Here is a 16,245-nt window from a genome sequence, read left to right as displayed (position 1 = left end):
TTTGGTAACGCTATCGGGGCTTAGGCTCTTCTAAAACCCTGCCGTGTAAGAGGAAGAACTGTGCTTTGGTTACAGCAGGAACGCAAGCCGAGTTTCTCCTGTAAGTGTGGGGCCTCAAGGTATGACTTTGTGGAAGGAATGCGAAGCAGTTTTGATTTCTCCGTGCCGCTCAGCCTAGGGCATTGAGGCAATTTGCATGACATGTAGGACGTGAGAGAACAGATTACATGGACCTGTTGGAGTGCTGAGGAAATGTAGCTCTCCCAAGGAAGAGTGCAGTGTGTTGCCCTACACTTAACATACACAGAGTGACTGGGAAAGGTATCCGGGCCTGGAGGTTTCTTAGCAACCCAGTGGAGCCTGCCGGTACTCGGTGTTCTTGCACGGAATCGGGTGCCCAGCGAGATCCTAGGTGTCTTGCAAAGCGTACTAACGTTAAAAGAAAGGAGAACTGCAAGTAACGCCTCAAGGCAACTGCTCCACGTTCCGCTTCAGCAGGGATATTCAAGGCTTTACCTGGAGGAAAGGACTCACGTCAAGTTTCCTTGTAGCTCTAGAGCGTCTCAGGAGGAGCTCCCACCCAGGCTCTGAAAGCACCCTGTTGATTTAGAAACAACTAGTTCCCTGCCCAGAGCCCTGCCTACAGTGACTAGAAACTTGTCCAAAACACTGGTATTTAGGTAGGTTCAAGGCGGCATGAATGGAGCTTTCAAAATGGGAAAGCAAGCCTTGTGCCATCAGGTCTCCGTTTCCAGTGAACACGCAGCCTACCTCCTTGTGATTTCTACCAAGTTACTATACACTCTAGCTACACACTGGTCCCTTCCCTGAATAACGTGTTCTTGGCACGGAGTTCTGCATGTAGCGAACTGCCTCTCCCAAGGAATGCTCTAGGTACGCTATAGGGGCTTAGCCTCTTCTAAATCCCTGCAGTGTAAGAGGAAGAACTGTGCTTTGGTTACAGCAGGAACGCAAGGCAACTTTCTCCTGTAAGTATGGGGTCTTAAGGTATGACTTTGTAGAAGGAATGTGAAACAGTGTTGGTTTCTCAGTGCCGCTCAGCCTAGGGCATTGAGGCAGATATGCATGACATGTAGACGTGAGACAACAGATTGCCCGGAGCTGTTGGAGTGCTGAGGAAATCTAGCTCTCCCAAGGAGGCGTGCAGTGTGTTGCCCTACACTTAGCATATTGAGAGTGACTGGGAAAGGTTTCCGGGCCTGGATGTTTCTTAGCTTCCCAGTCGAGCATGCCGGTCCTCGGTGTTCTTGCAGGGAATAGGGTGCCCACGAGAGTTACTAGGTGTCTTCATAAGCGTACTAAGGTTAAAAGAAAGCAGAACTGCAACTCATGTCTCCAGGAAACTGCTCCACGCTTCGGCTTCAGCAGGGCTATTCAAGGCTTTACCTTGAGGAAACGACTCACGTCAAGTTTCCTTTGAGCTCTAGAGCGGCTCAGGTGGAGCTCCCACCCAGGCTACGAAAGCACCCTGTTGATTTAGAAGAAACTCGTTCCCTTCCCAGAGCCCTGCCTACAGTCACAAGAAACTCGTCCAAAACACTGGTATTTAGGTAGGTTCAAGGCGGCATGAATGGAGCTTTCAAAATGGGAAAGCAAGCCTTGTGCCATCAGGTCCCCGTTTCCAGTGAACACGCAGCCTACCCCCTTGTGATTTCTACCAAGTAAATATTCCCTCAAACTACACAGTGGTCCCTTCCCTGAAGAATGATTTCTTGGCACGGAGTTCTGCATGTAGCGAACTGCCTCTCCCAAGGAACGCTTTGGTAACGCTATCGGGGCTTAGGCTCTTCTAAAACCCTGCCGTGTAAGAGGAAGAACTGTGCTTTGGTTACAGCAGGAACGCAAGCCGAGTTTCTCCTGTAAGTGTGGGGCCTCAAGGTATGACTTTGTAGAAGGAATGCGAAGCAGTTTTGATTTCTCCGTGCCGCTCAGCCTAGGGCATTGAGGCAATTTGCATGACATGTAGGACGTGAGAGAACAGATTACATGGAGCTGCTGGAGTGCTGAGGAAATGTAGCACTCCCAAGGAAGAGTGCAGTGTGTTGCCCTACACTTAACATACACAGAGTGACGGGGAAAGGTATCCGGGCCTGGAGGTTTCTTAGCAACCCAGTGGAGCCTGCCGGTACTCGGTGTTCTTGCACGGAATCGGGTGCCCAGCGAGATCCTAGGTGTCTTGAAAAGCGTACTAACGTTAAAAGAAAGGAGAACTGCAAGTAACGCCTCAAGGCAACTGCTCCACGTTCCGCTTCAGCAGGGATATTCAAGGCTTTACCTGGAGGAAAGGACTCACGTCAAGTTTCCTTGTAGCTCTAGAGCGTCTCAGGAGGAGCTCCCACCCAGGCTCTGAAAGCACCCTGTTGATTTAGAAACAACTCGTTCCCTGCCCAGAGCCCTGCCTACAGTGACTAGAAACTTGTCCAAAACACTGGTATTTAGGTAGGTTCAAGGCGGCATGAATGGAGCTTTCAAAATGGGAAAGCAAGCCTTGTGCCATCAGGTCTCCGTTTCCAGTGAACACGCAGCCTACCTCCTTGTGATTTCTACCAAGTTACTATACACTCTAGCTACACACTGGTCCCTTCCCTGAATAACGTGTTCTTGGCACGGAGTTCTGCATGTAGCGAACTGCCTCTCCCAAGGAATGCTCTAGGTACGCTATAGGGGCTTAGCCTCTTCTAAATCCCTGCAGTGTAAGAGGAAGAACTGTGCTTTGGTTACAGCAGGAACGCAAGGCAACTTTCTCCTGTAAGTATGGGGTCTTAAGGTATGACTTTGTAGAAGGAATGTGAAACAGTGTTGGTTTCTCAGTGCCGCTCAGCCTAGGGCATTGAGGCAGATATGCATGACATGTAGACGTGAGACAACAGATTGCCCGGAGCTGTTGGAGTGCTGAGGAAATCTAGCTCTCCCAAGGAGGCGTGCAGTGTGTTGCCCTACACTTAGCATATTGAGAGTGACTGGGAAAGGTTTCCGGGCCTGGATGTTTCTTAGCTTCCCAGTCGAGCATGCCGGTCCTCGGTGTTCTTGCAGGGAATAGGGTGCCCACGAGAGTTACTAGGTGTCTTCATAAGCGTACTAAGGTTAAAAGAAAGCAGAACTGCAACTCATGTCTCCAGGAAACTGCTCCACGCTTCGGCTTCAGCAGGGCTATTCAAGGCTTTACCTTGAGGAAACGACTCACGTCAAGTTTCCTTTGAGCTCTAGAGCGGCTCAGGTGGAGCTCCCACCCAGGCTACGAAAGCACCCTGTTGATTTAGAAGAAACTCGTTCCCTTCCCAGAGCCCTGCCTACAGTCACAAGAAACTCGTCCAAAACACTGGTATTTAGGTAGGTTCAAGGCGGCATGAATGGAGCTTTCAAAATGGGAAAGCAAGCCTTGTGCCATCAGGTCCCCGTTTCCAGTGAACACGCAGCCTACCCCCTTGTGATTTCTACCAAGTAAATATTCCCTCAAACTACACAGTGGTCCCTTCCCTGAAGAATGTTTTCTTGGCACGGAGTTCTGCATGTAGCGAACTGCCTCTCCCAAGGAACGCTTTGGTAACGCTATCGGGGCTTAGGCTCTTCTAAAACCCTGCCGTGTAAGAGGAAGAACTGTGCTTTGGTTACAGCAGGAACGCAAGCCGAGTTTCTCCTGTAAGTGTGGGGCCTCAAGGTATGACTTTGTAGAAGGAATGCGAAGCAGTTTTGATTTCTCCGTGCCGCTCAGCCTAGGGCATTGAGGCAATTTGCATGACATGTAGGACGTGAGAGAACAGATTACATGGAGCTGCTGGAGTGCTGAGGAAATGTAGCACTCCCAAGGAAGAGTGCAGTGTGTTGCCCTACACTTAACATACACAGAGTGACTGGGAAAGGTATCCGGGCCTGGAGGTTTCTTAGCAACCCAGTGGAGCCTGCCGGTACTCGGTGTTCTTGCACGGAATCGGGTGCCCAGCGAGATCCTAGGTGTCTTGCAAAGCGTACTAACGTTAAAAGAAAGGAGAACTGCAAGTAACGCCTCAAGGCAACTGCTCCACGTTCCGCTTCAGCAGGGATATTCAAGGCTTTACCTGGAGGAAAGGACTCACGTCAAGTTTCCTTGTAGCTCTAGAGCGTCTCAGGAGGAGCTCCCACCCAGGCTCTGAAAGCACCCTGTTGATTTAGAAACAACTCGTTCCCTGCCCAGAGCCCTGCCTACAGTGACTAGAAACTTGTCCAAAACACTGGTATTTAGGTAGGTTCAAGGCGGCATGAATGGAGCTTTCAAAATGGGAAAGCAAGCCTTGTGCCATCAGGTCTCCGTTTCCAGTGAACACGCAGCCTACCTCCTTGTGATTTCTACCAAGTTACTATACACTCTAGCTACACACTGGTCCCTTCCCTGAATAACGTGTTCTTGGCACGGAGTTCTGCATGTAGCGAACTGCCTCTCCCAAGGAATGCTCTAGGTACGCTATAGGGGCTTAGCCTCTTCTAAATCCCTGCAGTGTAAGAGGAAGAACTGTGCTTTGGTTACAGCAGGAACGCAAGGCAACTTTCTCCTGTAAGTATGGGGTCTTAAGGTATGACTTTGTAGAAGGAATGTGAAACAGTGTTGGTTTCTCAGTGCCGCTCAGCCTAGGGCATTGAGGCAGATATGCATGACATGTAGACGTGAGACAACAGATTGCCCGGAGCTGTTGGAGTGCTGAGGAAATCTAGCTCTCCCAAGGAGGCGTGCAGTGTGTTGCCCTACACTTAGCATATTGAGAGTGACTGGGAAAGGTTTCCGGGCCTGGATGTTTCTTAGCTTCCCAGTCGAGCATGCCGGTCCTCGGTGTTCTTGCAGGGAATAGGGTGCCCACGAGAGTTACTAGGTGTCTTCATAAGCGTACTAAGGTTAAAAGAAAGCAGAACTGCAACTCATGTCTCCAGGAAACTGCTCCACGCTTCGGCTTCAGCAGGGCTATTCAAGGCTTTACCTTGAGGAAACGACTCACGTCAAGTTTCCTTTGAGCTCTAGAGCGGCTCAGGTGGAGCTCCCACCCAGGCTACGAAAGCACCCTGTTGATTTAGAAGAAACTCGTTCCCTTCCCAGAGCCCTGCCTACAGTCACAAGAAACTCGTCCAAAACACTGGTATTTAGGTAGGTTCAAGGCGGCATGAATGGAGCTTTCAAAATGGGAAAGCAAGCCTTGTGCCATCAGGTCCCCGTTTCCAGTGAACACGCAGCCTACCCCCTTGTGATTTCTACCAAGTAAATATTCCCTCAAACTACACAGTGGTCCCTTCCCTGAAGAATGTTTTCTTGGCACGGAGTTCTGCATGTAGCGAACTGCCTCTCCCAAGGAACGCTTTGGTAACGCTATCGGGGCTTAGGCTCTTCTAAAACCCTGCCGTGTAAGAGGAAGAACTGTGCTTTGGTTACAGCAGGAACGCAAGCCGAGTTTCTCCTGCAAGTGTGGGGCCTCAAGGTATGACTTTGTAGAAGGAATGCGAAGCAGTTTTGATTTCTCCGTGCCGCTCAGCCTAGGGCATTGAGGCAATTTGCATGACATGTAGGACGTGAGAGAACAGATTACATGGAGCTGCTGGAGTGCTGAGGAAATGTAGCACTCCCAAGGAAGAGTGCAGTGTGTTGCCCTACACTTAACATACACAGAGTGACGGGGAAAGGTATCCGGGCCTGGAGGTTTCTTAGCAACCCAGTGGAGCCTGCCGGTACTCGGTGTTCTTGCACGGAATCGGGTGCCCAGCGAGATCCTAGGTGTCTTGCAAAGCGTACTAACGTTAAAAGAAAGGAGAACTGCAAGTAACGCCTCAAGGCAACTGCTCCACGTTCCGCTTCAGCAGGGATATTCAAGGCTTTACCTGGAGGAAAGGACTCACGTCAAGTTTCCTTGTAGCTCTAGAGCGTCTCAGGAGGAGCTCCCACCCAGGCTATGAAAGCACCCTGTTGATTTAGAAACAACTCGTTCCCTGCCCAGAGCCCTGCCTACAGTGACTAGAAACTTGTCCAAAACACTGGTATTTAGGTAGGTTCAAGGCGGCATGAATGGAGCTTTCAAAATGGGAAAGCAAGCCTTGTGCCATCAGGTCTCCGTTTCCAGTGAACACGCAGCCTACCTCCTTGTGATTTCTACCAAGTTACTATACACTCTAGCTACACACTGGTCCCTTCCCTGAATAACGTGTTCTTGGCACGGAGTTCTGCATGTAGCGAACTGCCTCTCCCAAGGAATGCTCTAGGTACGCTATAGGGGCTTAGCCTCTTCTAAATCCCTGCAGTGTAAGAGGAAGAACTGTGCTTTGGTTACAGCAGGAACGCAAGGCAACTTTCTCCTGTAAGTATGGGGTCTTAAGGTATGACTTTGTAGAAGGAATGTGAAACAGTGTTGGTTTCTCAGTGCCGCTCAGCCTAGGGCATTGAGGCAGATATGCATGACATGTAGACGTGAGACAACAGATTGCCCGGAGCTGTTGGAGTGCTGAGGAAATCTAGCTCTCCCAAGGAGGCGTGCAGTGTGTTGCCCTACACTTAGCATATTGAGAGTGACTGGGAAAGGTTTCCGGGCCTGGATGTTTCTTAGCTTCCCAGTCGAGCATGCCGGTCCTCGGTGTTCTTGCAGGGAATAGGGTGCCCACGAGAGTTACTAGGTGTCTTCATAAGCGTACTAAGGTTAAAAGAAAGCAGAACTGCAACTCATGTCTCCAGGAAACTGCTCCACGCTTCGGCTTCAGCAGGGCTATTCAAGGCTTTACCTTGAGGAAACGACTCACGTCAAGTTTCCTTTGAGCTCTAGAGCGGCTCAGGTGGAGCTCCCACCCAGGCTACGAAAGCACCCTGTTGATTTAGAAGAAACTCGTTCCCTTCCCAGAGCCCTGCCTACAGTCACAAGAAACTCGTCCAAAACACTGGTATTTAGGTAGGTTCAAGGCGGCATGAATGGAGCTTTCAAAATGGGAAAGCAAGCCTTGTGCCATCAGGTCCCCGTTTCCAGTGAACACGCAGCCTACCCCCTTGTGATTTCTACCAAGTAAATATTCCCTCAAACTACACAGTGGTCCCTTCCCTGAAGAATGTTTTCTTGGCACGGAGTTCTGCATGTAGCGAACTGCCTCTCCCAAGGAACGCTTTGGTAACGCTATCGGGGCTTAGGCTCTTCTAAAACCCTGCCGTGTAAGAGGAAGAACTGTGCTTTGGTTACAGCAGGAACGCAAGCCGAGTTTCTCCTGTAAGTGTGGGGCCTCAAGGTATGACTTTGTAGAAGGAATGCGAAGCAGTTTTGATTTCTCCGTGCCGCTCAGCCTAGGGCATTGAGGCAATTTGCATGACATGTAGGACGTGAGAGAACAGATTACATGGAGCTGCTGGAGTGCTGAGGAAATGTAGCACTCCCAAGGAAGAGTGCAGTGTGTTGCCCTACACTTAACATACACAGAGTGACGGGGAAAGGTATCCGGGCCTGGAGGTTTCTTAGCAACCCAGTGGAGCCTGCCGGTACTCGGTGTTCTTGCACGGAATCGGGTGCCCAGCGAGATCCTAGGTGTCTTGCAAAGCGTACTAACGTTAAAAGAAAGGAGAACTGCAAGTAACGCCTCAAGGCAACTGCTCCACGTTCCGCTTCAGCAGGGATATTCAAGGCTTTACCTGGAGGAAAGGACTCACGTCAAGTTTCCTTGTAGCTCTAGAGCGTCTCAGGAGGAGCTCCCACCCAGGCTATGAAAGCACCCTGTTGATTTAGAAACAACTCGTTCCCTGCCCAGAGCCCTGCCTACAGTGACTAGAAACTTGTCCAAAACACTGGTATTTAGGTAGGTTCAAGGCGGCATGAATGGAGCTTTCAAAATGGGAAAGCAAGCCTTGTGCCATCAGGTCTCCGTTTCCAGTGAACACGCAGCCTACCTCCTTGTGATTTCTACCAAGTTACTATACACTCTAGCTACACACTGGTCCCTTCCCTGAATAACGTGTTCTTGGCACGGAGTTCTGCATGTAGCGAACTGCCTCTCCCAAGGAATGCTCTAGGTACGCTATAGGGGCTTAGCCTCTTCTAAATCCCTGCAGTGTAAGAGGAAGAACTGTGCTTTGGTTACAGCAGGAACGCAAGGCAACTTTCTCCTGTAAGTATGGGGTCTTAAGGTATGACTTTGTAGAAGGAATGTGAAACAGTGTTGGTTTCTCAGTGCCGCTCAGCCTAGGGCATTGAGGCAGATATGCATGACATGTAGACGTGAGACAACAGATTGCCCGGAGCTGTTGGAGTGCTGAGGAAATCTAGCTCTCCCAAGGAGGCGTGCAGTGTGTTGCCCTACACTTAGCATATTGAGAGTGACTGGGAAAGGTTTCCGGGCCTGGATGTTTCTTAGCTTCCCAGTCGAGCATGCCGGTCCTCGGTGTTCTTGCAGGGAATAGGGTGCCCACGAGAGTTACTAGGTGTCTTCATAAGCGTACTAAGGTTAAAAGAAAGCAGAACTGCAACTCATGTCTCCAGGAAACTGCTCCACGCTTCGGCTTCAGCAGGGCTATTCAAGGCTTTACCTTGAGGAAACGACTCACGTCAAGTTTCCTTTGAGCTCTAGAGCGGCTCAGGTGGAGCTCCCACCCAGGCTACGAAAGCACCCTGTTGATTTAGAAGAAACTCGTTCCCTTCCCAGAGCCCTGCCTACAGTCACAAGAAACTCGTCCAAAACACTGGTATTTAGGTAGGTTCAAGGCGGCATGAATGGAGCTTTCAAAATGGGAAAGCAAGCCTTGTGCCATCAGGTCCCCGTTTCCAGTGAACACGCAGCCTACCCCCTTGTGATTTCTACCAAGTAAATATTCCCTCAAACTACACAGTGGTCCCTTCCCTGAAGAATGTTTTCTTGGCACGGAGTTCTGCATGTAGCGAACTGCCTCTCCCAAGGAACGCTTTGGTAACGCTATCGGGGCTTAGGCTCTTCTAAAACCCTGCCGTGTAAGAGGAAGAACTGTGCTTTGGTTACAGCAGGAACGCAAGCCGAGTTTCTCCTGTAAGTGTGGGGCCTCAAGGTATGACTTTGTAGAAGGAATGCGAAGCAGTTTTGATTTCTCCGTGCCGCTCAGCCTAGGGCATTGAGGCAATTTGCATGACATGTAGGACGTGAGAGAACAGATTACATGGAGCTGCTGGAGTGCTGAGGAAATGTAGCACTCCCAAGGAAGAGTGCAGTGTGTTGCCCTACACTTAACATACACAGAGTGACTGGGAAAGGTATCCGGGCCTGGAGGTTTCTTAGCAACCCAGTGGAGCCTGCCGGTACTCGGTGTTCTTGCACGGAATCGGGTGCCCAGCGAGATCCTAGGTGTCTTGAAAAGCGTACTAACGTTAAAAGAAAGGAGAACTGCAAGTAACGCCTCAAGGCAACTGCTCCACGTTCCGCTTCAGCAGGGATATTCAAGGCTTTACCTGGAGGAAAGGACTCACGTCAAGTTTCCTTGTAGCTCTAGAGCGTCTCAGGAGGAGCTCCCACCCAGGCTCTGAAAGCACCCTGTTGATTTAGAAACAACTAGTTCCCTGCCCAGAGCCCTGCCTACAGTGACTAGAAACTTGTCCAAAACACTGGTATTTAGGTAGGTTCAAGGCGGCATGAATGGAGCTTTCAAAATGGGAAAGCAAGCCTTGTGCCATCAGGTCTCCGTTTCCAGTGAACACGCAGCCTACCTCCTTGTGATTTCTACCAAGTTACTATACACTCTAGCTACACACTGGTCCCTTCCCTGAATAACGTGTTCTTGGCACGGAGTTCTGCATGTAGCGAACTGCCTCTCCCAAGGAATGCTCTAGGTACGCTATAGGGGCTTAGCCTCTTCTAAATCCCTGCAGTGTAAGAGGAAGAACTGTGCTTTGGTTACAGCAGGAACGCAAGGCAACTTTCTCCTGTAAGTATGGGGTCTTAAGGTATGACTTTGTAGAAGGAATGTGAAACAGTGTTGGTTTCTCAGTGCCGCTCAGCCTAGGGCATTGAGGCAGATATGCATGACATGTAGACGTGAGACAACCGATGGCCCGGAGCTGTTGGAGTGCTGAGGAAATCTAGCTCTCCCAAGGAGGCGTGCAGTGTGTTGCCCTACACTTAGCATATTGAGAGTGACTGGGAAAGGTTTCCGGGCCTGGATGTTTCTTAGCTTCCCAGTCGAGCATGCCGGTCCTCGGTGTTCTTGCAGGGAATAGGGTGCCCACGAGAGTTACTAGGTGTCTTCATAAGCGTACTAAGGTTAAAAGAAAGCAGAACTGCAACTCATGTCTCCAGGAAACTGCTCCACGCTTCGGCTTCAGCAGGGCTATTCAAGGCTTTACCTTGAGGAAACGACTCACGTCAAGTTTCCTTTGAGCTCTAGAGCGGCTCAGGTGGAGCTCCCACCCAGGCTACGAAAGCACCCTGTTGATTTAGAAAAAACTCGTTCCCTTCCCAGAGCCCTGCCTACAGTGACTAGAAACTCGACCAAAACACTGGTATTTAGGTAGGTTCAAGGCGGCATGAATGGAGCTTTCAAAATGGGAAAGCAAGCCTTGTGCCATCAGGTCCCCGTTTCCAGTGAACACGCAGCCTACCCCCTTGTGGTTTCTACCAAGTAAATATTCCCTCAAACTACACAGTGGTCCCTTCCCTGAAGAATGTTTTCTTGGCACGGAGTTCTGCATGTAGCGAACTGCCTCTCCCAAGGAACGCTTTGGTAACGCTATCGGGGCTTAGGCTCTTCTAAAACCCTGCCGTGTAAAAGGAAGAACTGTGCTTTGGTTACAGCAGGAACGCAAGCCGAGTTTCTCCTGTAAGTGTGGGGCCTCAAGGTATGACTTTGTAGAAGGAATGCGAAGCAGTTTTGATTTCTCCGTGCCGCTCAGCCTAGGGCATTGAGGCAATTTGCATGACATGTAGGACGTGAGAGAACAGATTACATGGAGCTGCTGGAGTGCTGAGGAAATGTAGCACTCCCAAGGAAGAGTGCAGTGTGTTGCCCTACACTTAACATACACAGAGTGACGGGGAAAGGTATCCGGGCCTGGAGGTTTCTTAGCAACCCAGTGGAGCCTGCCGGTACTCGGTGTTCTTGCACGGAATCGGGTGCCCAGCGAGATCCTAGGTGTCTTGAAAAGCGTACTAACGTTAAAAGAAAGGAGAACTGCAAGTAACGCCTCAAGGCAACTGCTCCACGTTCCGCTTCAGCAGGGATATTCAAGGCTTTACCTGGAGGAAAGGACTCACGTCAAGTTTCCTTGTAGCTCTAGAGCGTCTCAGGAGGAGCTCCCACCCAGGCTCTGAAAGCACCCTGTTGATTTAGAAACAACTCGTTCCCTGCCCAGAGCCCTGCCTACAGTGACTAGAAACTTGTCCAAAACACTGGTATTTAGGTAGGTTCAAGGCGGCATGAATGGAGCTTTCAAAATGGGAAAGCAAGCCTTGTGCCATCAGGTCTCCGTTTCCAGTGAACACGCAGCCTACCTCCTTGTGATTTCTACCAAGTTACTATACACTCTAGCTACACACTGGTCCCTTCCCTGAATAACGTGTTCTTGGCACGGAGTTCTGCATGTAGCGAACTGCCTCTCCCAAGGAATGCTCTAGGTACGCTATAGGGGCTTAGCCTCTTCTAAATCCCTGCAGTGTAAGAGGAAGAACTGTGCTTTGGTTACAGCAGGAACGCAAGGCAACTTTCTCCTGTAAGTATGGGGTCTTAAGGTATGACTTTGTAGAAGGAATGTGAAACAGTGTTGGTTTCTCAGTGCCGCTCAGCCTAGGGCATTGAGGCAGATATGCATGACATGTAGACGTGAGACAACCGATGGCCCGGAGCTGTTGGAGTGCTGAGGAAATCTAGCTCTCCCAAGGAGGCGTGCAGTGTGTTGCCCTACACTTAGCATATTGAGAGTGACTGGGAAAGGTTTCCGGGCCTGGATGTTTCTTAGCTTCCCAGTCGAGCATGCCGGTCCTCGGTGTTCTTGCAGGGAATAGGGTGCCCACGAGAGTTACTAGGTGTCTTCATAAGCGTACTAAGGTTAAAAGAAAGCAGAACTGCAACTCATGTCTCCAGGAAACTGCTCCACGCTTCGGCTTCAGCAGGGCTATTCAAGGCTTTACCTTGAGGAAACGACTCACGTCAAGTTTCCTTTGAGCTCTAGAGCGGCTCAGGTGGAGCTCCCACCCAGGCTACGAAAGCACCCTGTTGATTTAGAAGAAACTCGTTCCCTTCCCAGAGCCCTGCCTACAGTCACAAGAAACTCGACCAAAACACTGGTATTTAGGTAGGTTCAAGGCGGCATGAATGGAGCTTTCAAAATGGGAAAGCAAGCCTTGTGCCATCAGGTCCCCGTTTCCAGTGAACACGCAGCCTACCCCCTTGTGATTTCTACCAAGTAAATATTCCCTCAAACTACACAGTGGTCCCTTCCCTGAAGAATGTTTTCTTGGCACGGAGTTCTGCATGTAGCGAACTGCCTCTCCCAAGGAACGCTTTGGTAACGCTATCGGGGCTTAGGCTCTTCTAAAACCCTGCCGTGTAAGAGGAAGAACTGTGCTTTGGTTACAGCAGGAACGCAAGCCGAGTTTCTCCTGTAAGTGTGGGGCCTCAAGGTATGACTTTGTAGAAGGAATGCGAAGCAGTTTTGATTTCTCCGTGCCGCTCAGCCTAGGGCATTGAGGCAATTTGCATGACATGTAGGACGTGAGAGAACAGATTACATGGAGCTGCTGGAGTGCTGAGGAAATGTAGCTCTCCCAAGGAAGAGTGCAGTGTGTTGCCCTACACTTAACATACACAGAGTGACGGGGAAAGGTATCCGGGCCTGGAGGTTTCTTAGCAACCCAGTGGAGCCTGCCGGTACTCGGTGTTCTTGCACGGAATCGGGTGCCCAGCGAGATCCTAGGTGTCTTGCAAAGCGTACTAACGTTAAAAGAAAGGAGAACTGCAAGTAACGCCTCAAGGCAACTGCTCCACGTTCCGCTTCAGCAGGGATATTCAAGGCTTTACCTGGAGGAAAGGACTCACGTCAAGTTTCCTTGTAGCTCTAGAGCGTCTCAGGAGGAGCTCCCACCCAGGCTCTGAAAGCACCCTGTTGATTTAGAAACAACTCGTTCCCTGCCCAGAGCCCTGCCTACAGTGACTAGAAACTTGTCCAAAACACTGGTATTTAGGTAGGTTCAAGGCGGCATGAATGGAGCTTTCAAAATGGGAAAGCAAGCCTTGTGCCATCAGGTCTCCGTTTCCAGTGAACACGCAGCCTACCTCCTTGTGATTTCTACCAAGTTACTATACACTCTAGCTACACACTGGTCCCTTCCCTGAATAACGTGTTCTTGGCACGGAGTTCTGCATGTAGCGAACTGCCTCTCCCAAGGAATGCTCTAGGTACGCTATAGGGGCTTAGCCTCTTCTAAATCCCTGCAGTGTAAGAGGAAGAACTGTGCTTTGGTTACAGCAGGAACGCAAGGCAACTTTCTCCTGTAAGTATGGGGTCTTAAGGTATGACTTTGTAGAAGGAATGTGAAACAGTGTTGGTTTCTCAGTGCCGCTCAGCCTAGGGCATTGAGGCAGATATGCATGACATGTAGACGTGAGACAACCGATGGCCCGGAGCTGTTGGAGTGCTGAGGAAATCTAGCTCTCCCAAGGAGGCGTGCAGTGTGTTGCCCTACACTTAGCATATTGAGAGTGACTGGGAAAGGTTTCCGGGCCTGGATGTTTCTTAGCTTCCCAGTCGAGCATGCCGGTCCTCGGTGTTCTTGCAGGGAATAGGGTGCCCACGAGAGTTACTAGGTGTCTTCATAAGCGTACTAAGGTTAAAAGAAAGCAGAACTGCAACTCATGTCTCCAGGAAACTGCTCCACGCTTCGGCTTCAGCAGGGCTATTCAAGGCTTTACCTTGAGGAAACGACTCACGTCAAGTTTCCTTTGAGCTCTAGAGCGGCTCAGGTGGAGCTCCCACCCAGGCTACGAAAGCACCCTGTTGATTTAGAAAAAACTCGTTCCCTTCCCAGAGCCCTGCCTACAGTCACAAGAAACTCGTCCAAAACACTGGTATTTAGGTAGGTTCAAGGCGGCATGAATGGAGCTTTCAAAATGGGAAAGCAAGCCTTGTGCCATCAGGTCCCCGTTTCCAGTGAACACGCAGCCTACCCCCTTGTGATTTCTACCAAGTAAATATTCCCTCAAACTACACAGTGGTCCCTTCCCTGAAGAATGTTTTCTTGGCACGGAGTTCTGCATGTAGCGAACTGCCTCTCCCAAGGAACGCTTTGGTAACGCTATCGGGGCTTAGGCTCTTCTAAAACCCTGCCGTGTAAGAGGAAGAACTGTGCTTTGGTTACAGCAGGAACGCAAGCCGAGTTTCTCCTGTAAGTGTGGGGCCTCAAGGTATGACTTTGTAGAAGGAATGCGAAGCAGTTTTGATTTCTCCGTGCCGCTCAGCCTAGGGCATTGAGGCAATTTGCATGACATGTAGGACGTGAGAGAACAGATTACATGGAGCTGCTGGAGTGCTGAGGAAATGTAGCACTCCCAAGGAAGAGTGCAGTGTGTTGCCCTACACTTAACATACACAGAGTGACGGGGAAAGGTATCCGGGCCTGGAGGTTTCTTAGCAACCCAGTGGAGCCTGCCGGTACTCGGTGTTCTTGCACGGAATCGGGTGCCCAGCGAGATCCTAGGTGTCTTGCAAAGCGTACTAACGTTAAAAGAAAGGAGAACTGCAAGTAACGCCTCAAGGCAACTGCTCCACGTTCCGCTTCAGCAGGGATATTCAAGGCTTTACCTGGAGGAAAGGACTCACGTCAAGTTTCCTTGTAGCTCTAGAGCGTCTCAGGAGGAGCTCCCACCCAGGCTATGAAAGCACCCTGTTGATTTAGAAACAACTCGTTCCCTGCCCAGAGCCCTGCCTACAGTGACTAGAAACTTGTCCAAAACACTGGTATTTAGGTAGGTTCAAGGCGGCATGAATGGAGCTTTCAAAATGGGAAAGCAAGCCTTGTGCCATCAGGTCTCCGTTTCCAGTGAACACGCAGCCTACCTCCTTGTGATTTCTACCAAGTTACTATACACTCTAGCTACACACTGGTCCCTTCCCTGAATAACGTGTTCTTGGCACGGAGTTCTGCATGTAGCGAACTGCCTCTCCCAAGGAATGCTCTAGGTACGCTATAGGGGCTTAGCCTCTTCTAAATCCCTGCAGTGTAAGAGGAAGAACTGTGCTTTGGTTACAGCAGGAACGCAAGGCAACTTTCTCCTGTAAGTATGGGGTCTTAAGGTATGACTTTGTAGAAGGAATGTGAAACAGTGTTGGTTTCTCAGTGCCGCTCAGCCTAGGGCATTGAGGCAGATATGCATGACATGTAGACGTGAGACAACAGATTGCCCGGAGCTGTTGGAGTGCTGAGGAAATCTAGCTCTCCCAAGGAGGCGTGCAGTGTGTTGCCCTACACTTAGCATATTGAGAGTGACTGGGAAAGGTTTCCGGGCCTGGATGTTTCTTAGCTTCCCAGTCGAGCATGTCGGTCCTCGGTGTTCTTGCAGGGAATAGGGTGCCCACGAGAGTTACTAGGTGTCTTCATAAGCGTACTAAGGTTAAAAGAAAGCAGAACTGCAACTCATGTCTCCAGGAAACTGCTCCACGCTTCGGCTTCAGCAGGGCTATTCAAGGCTTTACCTTGAGGAAACGACTCACGTCAAGTTTCCTTTGAGCTCTAGAGCGGCTCAGGTGGAGCTCCCACCCAGGCTACGAAAGCACCCTGTTGATTTAGAAGAAACTCGTTCCCTTCCCAGAGCCCTGCCTACAGTCACAAGAAACTCGTCCAAAACACTGGTATTTAGGTAGGTTCAAGGCGGCATGAATGGAGCTTTCAAAATGGGAAAGCAAGCCTTGTGCCATCAGGTCCCCGTTTCCAGTGAACACGCAGCCTACCCCCTTGTGATTTCTACCAAGTAAATATTCCCTCAAACTACACAGTGGTCCCTTCCCTGAAGAATGTTTTCTTGGCACGGAGTTCTGCATGTAGCGAACTGCCTCTCCCAAGGAACGCTTTGGTAACGCTATCGGGGCTTAGGCTCTTCTAAAACCCTGCCGTGTAAGAGGAAGAACTGTGCTTTGGTTACAGCAGGAACGCAAGCCGAGTTTCTCCTGTAAGTGTGGGGCCTCAAGGTATGACTTTGTAGAAGGAATGCGAAGCAGTTTTGATTTCTCCGTGCCGCTCAGCCTAGGGCATTGAGGCAATTTGCATGACATGTAGGACGTGAGAGAACAGATT

Source organism: Eubalaena glacialis, chromosome 17 (genome assembly GCF_028564815.1).
Source record: "Eubalaena glacialis isolate mEubGla1 chromosome 17, mEubGla1.1.hap2.+ XY, whole genome shotgun sequence".
NCBI classification, from domain to species: domain Eukaryota; kingdom Metazoa; phylum Chordata; class Mammalia; order Artiodactyla; family Balaenidae; genus Eubalaena; species Eubalaena glacialis.
Note: the sequence above shows the minus strand (reverse complement) of the source record.